We start from the raw sequence: 9,137 nt of genomic DNA, 5'->3' as shown, positions 1-9,137 counted from the left end.
CTCCATTGCTGATGTAAAAGATGCATGGACTGAGTACACGGTTTGGATAATATTATCAAAATGCCTTTAAAAAGAACAGGAATTCACTCTACATAAAGCATTCACTGTTATCTTTCCTCACAAGACCATAAATTGACTGAATGTCAATTGAAACCTTTAATTAACGTACCACGTGGAATCGCGCTACAGAATGCCAAGCAGGTCATGACTACAAAGGTGTTTCCTTCCATGTATGATCATGTTATTGGAGGTCAGAGGTCATATTTGTGGCTGTGGCTACAACCCGGAGAAAACCCACTCGTACATGGAAGGAACATGTAAACTCCACACTCCCTCGGTCAAACCGGGTCTCAAACTGTTGCACTTCTTGCTGTGAGCCAACAATGCTAGCCACTGATCCGCCATGTGCCAATACTTTTTTTTTTGTTTTACTGTAGAAAGCTACTCTCCTTTCTGCTGTGCTCCCCCGAGAGTTCCAACAAATTATTTAGCTCTATCAATCATACACCTCTTTAGCAGATTGGCTCGGGCTTCAGAGCTCGGAGTCAGTCCACTCCGTCGTGACAGCCTGTTAAAGGCTCAGTTATTGCTCAATAATGCCTCTGCCGCTCCCAAGGCCAACAATTTTAAGTGAATTTCATAAATTTTTCCCCCAATAAACCACGAGCAGCTGTTACTTAGCAAAGTTATGACCAGGATACGGGGGAGAGCGAACCCACCTCGTCTCACTTTCACCAGGATTTAATTGCAGCTCGGAGTTTACTCACTCCACTGACATGCGGCTTCATTACCGAAGCATTGTTTACAGTAATGTGCACTGAGATCACTCTGTTAAAAAACTGCCACGACGGTGAACAATCTCGCATCAAAGGGTTCTCTCACACCGATCCAAAAATCATCCACAACAAGAAACAACAAGTCTGTCAAATCAAATGCTCCATATAATGACACGGTGGAGTGTTTTTTTATGTTCCACCCAAAACTGTTAGAGATGTTGGAGCGATGTTATGGTCTGTTCCAGTCAAGAAAACATTATAAAATACAAGCGGAAAAATAAATGCTTTATGATAAAGTGATTTTAAAGGATGATGATAACTTTGTGGATGACGGTTGATGACAGAAACCACGCCACAACTTTAACTGTGTTTCCACCGAGTGGAACAGTTCGGTTTGGTACAGTACTTATAGAATAGAACCAAATTACCAGCCCCAACAGTTCCATTCTTGGGCACCTAACTAACCCTGATTGCGCGACAGAAAATCGTCGCTCCCTTAGCGGCGTTTCTTCGAAGCCTTCAGTCTATTCTCAAACAAAGCCTGACGAGTGTTTCCAGCTACGAAACTCAATGATAACATCCGTACACCGAGGATTCCCCCGTCTCTGTGTCCCGCTGCATAATCAACAGTGAATCCGTCACCACGGCAGTCATTGAAGGTTAGTTAGTCATTTATAATAGCATCTTTTTAACGACGACCTTTCCCTCACGTTGGCTCCATCACGCACCGGCGATTGTTCTCCGAGTAGTAACTCACTCACTCCCGCGCCCAGCTTTGAACCGTGGCTGCTTACTTATTATGTTATCATGATATATAAATGCAAAAAAAAGGAACTGTTTTATGGGGATTTCCCCCCTGAATTCAACATTGCATATTTACTTTTCCTGGCATTGCACTCTTTTGGAAAATGTGAACACAGGAGGTCTTTAAAATGAACGTACATATTCCGGAGCTATAATTGCATATTCTTGCATATCTTTCCTTAGGAAACAAGTAAAACTATCACAAAAAACAACCCCTTGCAAAAAAATAGCCTTGATTTAACATTATGAGTCATCTAATCTGAGGCATCAAAGCTAATGTCAGTTAATCCAGGATCAGTTACTGGGCTAATTCTTGTTCTCGTCTGATATAATGATGCGAACAGTGGGAGGAAAATCATGATGGTTAGATCACAGACGCCCAGATAATTTAGTAAATTATGGCTGATAATGGCTGCAGGTGATGGAGGAAGGCAGACTTGTGTCTGTTTGCTTAATGCCCTACAATTTAGATTGTGTTTGAATCTATCATTTATAAAATGTGGATTGTTAAGGGGAAAAATGAAAGCTGACGGTGCTGATTCTGTATGTGACTTGGATCGGTCATTGAACTGGGACGAGAAACAGAAGCTTTTAAAAGCGGGTAAGTCGCCCATTTAGACCCGGAAAAGGAAGGGATGAAAAGCCGCTGCCGTAGTCAGACTATTGTCTTTGTCCGATTAAAATCGGACTTTTAATATGCATGTAAACACAGTGATTGACAGAAATACTCAAGTTAGGATTTGACTCTTTAAACCAGAGTGGCATTTCTCTATAACACGTGAGATAAGAAAGAACCAGATTATGGGTACAAATGAGTTTTCTCAGAAGGGGGCCGGGGTCTCCCTTAGAGACTCAGAGTAGAGCCAGATGCCAACAGGGCGCCTCCCTAGGGAAATATTCCTGGCATGTCCAGAACCAGGTGCAGAGATTATATCTCCTCACTGGCCTGGGAGCGCCTGGGGATCCCCCAGTCAGAGCTGGACGATGTGGCCAGGGAAGTCCAGGGCTCACAGCCAGAGCTGCTACCCCCACAACCTCATCTTGGATAAACTGTTGACAATGGATGGATGGATGGACATGTTAGATACAGTAAGTCATATCTCAATTCTTTAAGTTAAATAACTTTATTATCATTCAATACTAAGTCATTGTTTCCAATTATTTACTTTTAAATAAAAACAAACGTCTGTTACATTCAAACCATCGTCGCCGGTGACATTTCCACACTGCACACAGGAAGTGATGCATTTTACTTCATACATGATAGACGCAAGGCAGAGGCACAACGGGTACATAGTGCTCATAAAGTTAGAATATTGCTGTAAATGGCAAGTGCCAAGTAGATTCTACTGCTAAAAATACATACACCTGGTTGTTCAGCTGAGCTCTACAATCATATTAAAATCATGATTTTTAAAATAGGTGCTCCAACAGAATACTACTCTCTGACCACATGCCTTAATGTGCCAATCACAGCTGCTGCTGTTCCTTTACCACGCAGCTCCAAATTTCATGCATGAAGTTAGGACAAATTATATTACATTAAAAGATAGATATACTGTACCAAACATAACAGACTGTTGATAGAATTGTCTCTTTTTCCACTGCAAGAAGGTTCCCTGGAATATCGTTGTCTATTTTGTAGGTGGTCCTCAACTGAGACAGCAAAGCAAATCCATTCCTCAAATCAGTGATTTAACACGTACGACAGCTTTAAATAGTCACACAAATAACAAAATAAATTGCAATCCTCCTCCTCCCACACAGAAAGCTAACATCATCCCTCAAAACCAGCTGGCCATAAACATATCGTAGTCTAATAGAGTGTTTACTGTGTGTGACAGGAAATGAAAATGGTCACTTAGCAGCCATGATGTAATTGGTTATTTTAGCTGGCCGTACGCGCAGTTCAACTCCCCCGAAACCCTGCACATAATCACATGGAACAAGGCAGAAGAAACACATCTTTCAGTTGTGCTGAGCTCCCCAAGCGTCGGACGATAAATAAATGTGTATATCTGTGCTCTTAGTTTACAAATTCATGCTCAAATCTACGGTTCACGTCGCTAACGTAAACGTGGCTGCGGACAGATCAGTAAACCATGCGGAGAGATTTGCAAAAAGACGTCTCTCCTCAGAGAACCAGGGCTGGAGCTTTTTCCGTTCCTCGTTGTTATGCTGTTACATTTTATTTCCATTTCTCATTGTTACTCGGGACAAAGCTCATAAATCACAGAGCGTGGATTTGTAAACTAAAAGATTTATTTATAAATGGCTCTTTCTCTCAGCTGACCCTGAGGGAATATTTGTAGTCTTGCTTTAGGCCTCTCTCCAAACCTCCCACGTCCTGTGTCTTGAGAGAGTTGCGTGTGCTTTCTGCTCACGCAGACACGTCCGCGCTGCCACTCATGCTAACATGAGGGTCTGCATCGATCTGCTGTACATCGCATGCATTCTGTCCCATTTCAGTGGAACAGACATTTTTGGGTTTGCTTGTACCTTTGTGGACATGAGATGATTTACGAAATGCTTTGTAACTCAGGAGTCCCCACACCTCAGTTGACCTCAAATTCAAGGACTTTTCAGAACCAATTCCCTCAAATTCAAGGACCAAAATGTGCCGATACAGCGTAAGATGGGAGGGCAACCTGTAAGGTGTCCATGTGTCCACTTTGATTGATTTGCCTTGGGATCTTGGGTCAAAGTCTGTTTTTGGTGAGACCGAGATCTTGGAATTTTCATTTCCCAGGCATTTCACTTCGTCATTTGCTCTCTCTTTGCTTAACTTACTTACTTGCTCGTTGTTCTGCACAGAATCTCACGTCAACGGCGAAAAGAGAGAGACAGTTGACCGTGTCCACAACACCACTATACTAATTACTAATCACTTTCAATGACCCATTCCTGTTTAGGGTAGTTTTAAGGACCCGTGGGAACCCTGTTTAATCCTTGATGGTGCCTGATGCTTGGTATTGGAGGCTGCTGAGAAGTTAGCAGAGCAGTTTCAAGGCCGATTTCCTCTCTATCCATCAGTGTTGACCCAACCCACAAAGTCAAAATTTCTTCATATGTTTGTATGTAACACAAAGTCAAAAATCAATAGTAGTTGTTCTATTTGTTAAAGTGATGACAGCATGGTGTCCGGCACTGTTGGGTCCAACAAAAACACTAACTACGTGGAGCTAGTCCTAGTCTGAGAGCTCTGGTTGCATTGTTTGAGCATAAAGGCACAACCATGAGTTGATTCTTTAGCACCTGAGCTGTATAATTCATAGAAAAGTATTTAATTGGCTGGTGATTGCATTGCCGCAAGGAACGTTGAACACTTCTGAATTTATGCCACAGGAAGTCGATGCGAGAATAAGCCAAGAAAATGATCCACAAAGCAGTTTGGTAAAACCATGTGTGAGCGCAGTGTTACACTTCGTTAGCTTTGATAGTGAAATAAAACTTCCTATACTTCAGAAATTAAGCTTGTTAAAGCCAACACAACAACATTTTTATTGAAATTACCATTTCTGTGAAGACATAAAACAACCAAAATAAACTTCACGACATATTTCTACAAAGGTCAAAGGAGATGTCGGTTTCTCAAGTCAGGACGTAATATGTAAAGTTACATTGCATAAAACAATCATTTCTAAATATATTTTTCTACAAACCAGAAAAACTATATTTCCTTTCATTTGGTCTCCATTTGACACCACAGTGTTCAGGCCACAAACAGTGGGAGTTATTACCAACACGGAGCTCGTGAAAAAGGACCCGGGGCTGACTGGCACCCTGTGATGAGCCTGTCAAGTCTGGGCACGGCTTTTGACAGCGGTTTGTTCACAACATGTCTGATGATGTGGGCCCTTTGTGTTTCGCCCCTTTTAAATAAACCTGGAATCACGAGCTGCTGAGAAAACACTCATAAATTTGGTGTCAGAATGATATTCCAGTGGGAGGATTCTTTTCCAGATCTATCTGTTTATATAGCACACTTAAGAAAAGTGGGGGGCAAAAGAAGAAGAAGAAGAAATCCCTCTGGGCTTCTGTTTAATGTGTGAAGGTGCTCCACACACACACACACACACACACACACACACATATACTGGTGAGTCACGGCTCAATGTTCATTTTTCTACACTGAACTCGTTAGAACGTTAGTCTGACTGAAACTAAATAGAATTTCTTAAAATTGGACAAACACACAGAAAATGTAGAGTCCAGTTACTACTGTGTGCATAACTTAGTGTGCAACAGTTCTCGCCCCTGGCTAATACCAGGAAATAATAGAAGAAGTCATTACACATAAGAATAAGACAACAGCAAGAAATTCAGACACTTACAAAAAGCCAATTTTATGCTCCGTCAGCTTTAAGAATTGGACATTTTTCAGTTAAATCCAAGTACTCTGTTATTGATATTTCTCACTTTTACTTTTAGTCCACTACATAAAAAGAAGAAGAAGACTTGTTGAAGTCCATTCATACAGCAAATCTTTCATACCCCTTCCAATGCTGTGTTTTGCCCAAGGACACATCGGCATGTGGACTAGCAGAGCCCGGGAATCAATACTTTCTTTCTTCTGTTTCTACCTCATCTCCCATTTTTCCTTTCACCCCAACCTGTCTAGGCAGATGGCCGCACATCTTTGAGTCTGGTTCTGTCAGAGATTTCTTCTTCTGCCTCTAGTGTTTGCTCATTGTGTGAACTGTTGGGTTTCATGTACAGAGCCTTGAGATAATGTATGTTATAATTTGGTGCTATACAAATAAAATTGAATCGAATTGAAAATTGAATTAAAACTGAAGTGCATTTTATATCAGAAAATAACTTTAAATAGAAAAAATCTGGAGTTACAGACATTCTATGTCTATTTTTGGATAGTAATGAGTTGTTTTGTGTTGCTATCACAATCACGTCAACCGAATGATTTTTGAGAAATTGTGTGTTTTGTGAATTTGACTGGAAGAGGCAAGCATAGGTGTAGATCCAAGACTCTGTTTCTCAGTGTTAAGCAAAACCACATTGGGTCTTCAGAAACTCTTCAGAGAGTTCCATATGACAACCTTCAGGATTTGACTACAACGTCTTTCATTTTCTATCGACATTCTCCTTCAACGTCTGTGAAAGAGAGTTTTTCCATGTTTCCATTTCACTTGCTCTTCTACCTTCAACATGATCAATGTTCTTCTGCTCTTGGACGCTGATCTGTCCAACGTTTGTTCCCACAGTCGTTTAGTGGTTGACGTCTCGTGATAGGTGATGTTCTTATCGAATGTGTGCTGACAAGTGCTCTTGATGATGAGATCTACGGCAACAGGTTCCTGGAATTTGTAGTCTGTTCTTCGGTTCTGGGAAGTCCTGGTACATTCAAGTCAAGCTGGGTCACATTCACCGCGTTCTCCAGAAGGGTTTGTCTGAATGACCCCGCTGATTGGGCATATTTGTAAAAAAAAAAAAAAAAAAGTTGGGAATATTCTTGGATCATCTTGGAAGTTACGCAATCTGATCATCTTAAGTATCAAGATTTTGATACATCCATGACATTTCACCACACACAAGACATGTGAATGGGACATTTGTGTGTATGGTGCTTATATAATTATAAAACTAGATGAAAACATACATAATAAATAAAATAAAAAATAGAACAGAAATGCCGTTCTACTGTTATTGGGAATATATCTGCCTCCTCTGTGGCCGAATTGTATTTTAACATTTGTTATAATTGTGTTACTTCAAGCTCAATATTAAAATAAAAGTTTGAGAACCACTGATATAGATCTTTATGTTTGGAACTGCTCGTTTAAAAATAATATAACTAAAAACCACAACTATACATTTAATAAAACACTGTGTCACTGATATTAAAGTGTAGAGTTTTGGAGTTTTACAAAACAAATAGCGATGGGATAAGGATACATTCAATAGTAGATTACACTTTTCTTTACAGAGCTCTTACAAAGGAAAAGAATCACTGATTTTTACAGGAAAAACAAACAGGACCACAAACTCCACCTCCAACTCTTCTACCAAAAGGACTAAATTACCATCAAATGTGGCAAAAAAGATGAAGCTTTTAGCAAAGTCCTGATCTCAACCCCATCGACCTCCTTTGGGATGAACTGGATCAGAGAGTGAGAGCCAGACCTTCTCGTCCAACAAGGCAGAAAGTCTACATGCACAGTTTAATCAAGCTCAGGTCGCAGTTCAACCAAAACTATTACTACATCAATTTATTGGCTGTGTATGTGACTCAGCCTCTGTAGGTGGCGATATAACCCTCTCTAAGCTAGTGCTTAGAGAGTCAATTTCCTGTTGACCTTTACATCAGAGAAAAACAAACAGTGATATAAAGTAGATGGAGCATGACTCTTGTGGTTGCTGTGTTGTCCGAGGATAGACGCCGCCGCGCAGAACTCCAAGTCGGACTCCAGTCTGACTAAGCGCATACATGCATGAGTAATCGGACTTTGAACAGCATTATCCAGGTATGTTAGTCCGACTAAGGCTGGCTCGATTGTAGTCAGACTATCGTGTTTACATGACATCAAGAAAACCAAATTATTGTCAGCGCTTGACCTCATAAATGTTCTACTTTAGACCTTCAGACAATTGACCACCAGCCATGGACACCCCTACTACCATGCAACTTTTTGGCAATGTGAGTGGGTCACCACCACTTGGCCACTGTATGTTTGCCACTTTCAAAATATAATCAGGCTGTTGGCAATTATTTTTTCTTTGCATAGCCCTAATGTCACTGCAGTTTAGAGCACTTCAAAATCTTGAGGAAAGTCTTCCAAGAAGAGTGGAAGCTAGCTGTTATAGCTGCTATAGGGACCAACTCCATATTAAAGTATTGCATATGTAGTTGTACCTCACAATATTCACTTAATATACTACATATATATATTGCACATATATACATATATACGTATATGTGTGTATATATATATACACATATATACATACATATATACATACACATATATATGCATACATATATACATATACATATATATGTTTATATATATACATACATATATGTATATGTATATATGTATATATATATGGGTATTTATATATACATATATATATATATTTATTTATTTTACTGAACCTAGCTAGTGTGAGCCTGTTAGCATGCTAACATTAGCTGTGTTGTGTGAAAGTCCACACTTTAAGACTCTGACTCAAGTGAAATTAAAAAGGTTTGTGCTGAGCTCTGTGACCCGTTTCCTGACTCACAGCAGTGAAAAAAAACAAACCAACACAGGTTGATAACATTAAAAACGGACGCATTCCATTCGGTTGAGCTAGCTCCAGAGTCCTGGTATTATGCGTGTTGGATCACTTGCACTGGTTTACTGGGATACACAACAGATGGAAAACAACGCTGGTTTATTTTTTTTATTTATCTTAACGATAACTGGACACTGAATATTGTCAACTGAAGCAAATTAGCAGGAAAAAGAAAACGTCTGTGTGAAAAATTCAAACAAGGATGAGGAAAATGCTTTCACGAGCGACTGAGAGAGAAATGAACTCCATTCCTGTCCAGGA

The sequence above is a fragment of the Solea solea genome, chromosome 8, assembly GCF_958295425.1.
Source record: "Solea solea chromosome 8, fSolSol10.1, whole genome shotgun sequence".
Classification (NCBI taxonomy): Eukaryota; Metazoa; Chordata; class Actinopteri; order Pleuronectiformes; family Soleidae; genus Solea; species Solea solea.
The sequence above is the reverse complement of the archived record's forward strand: the minus strand, read 5'-3'. Positions refer to the sequence as shown.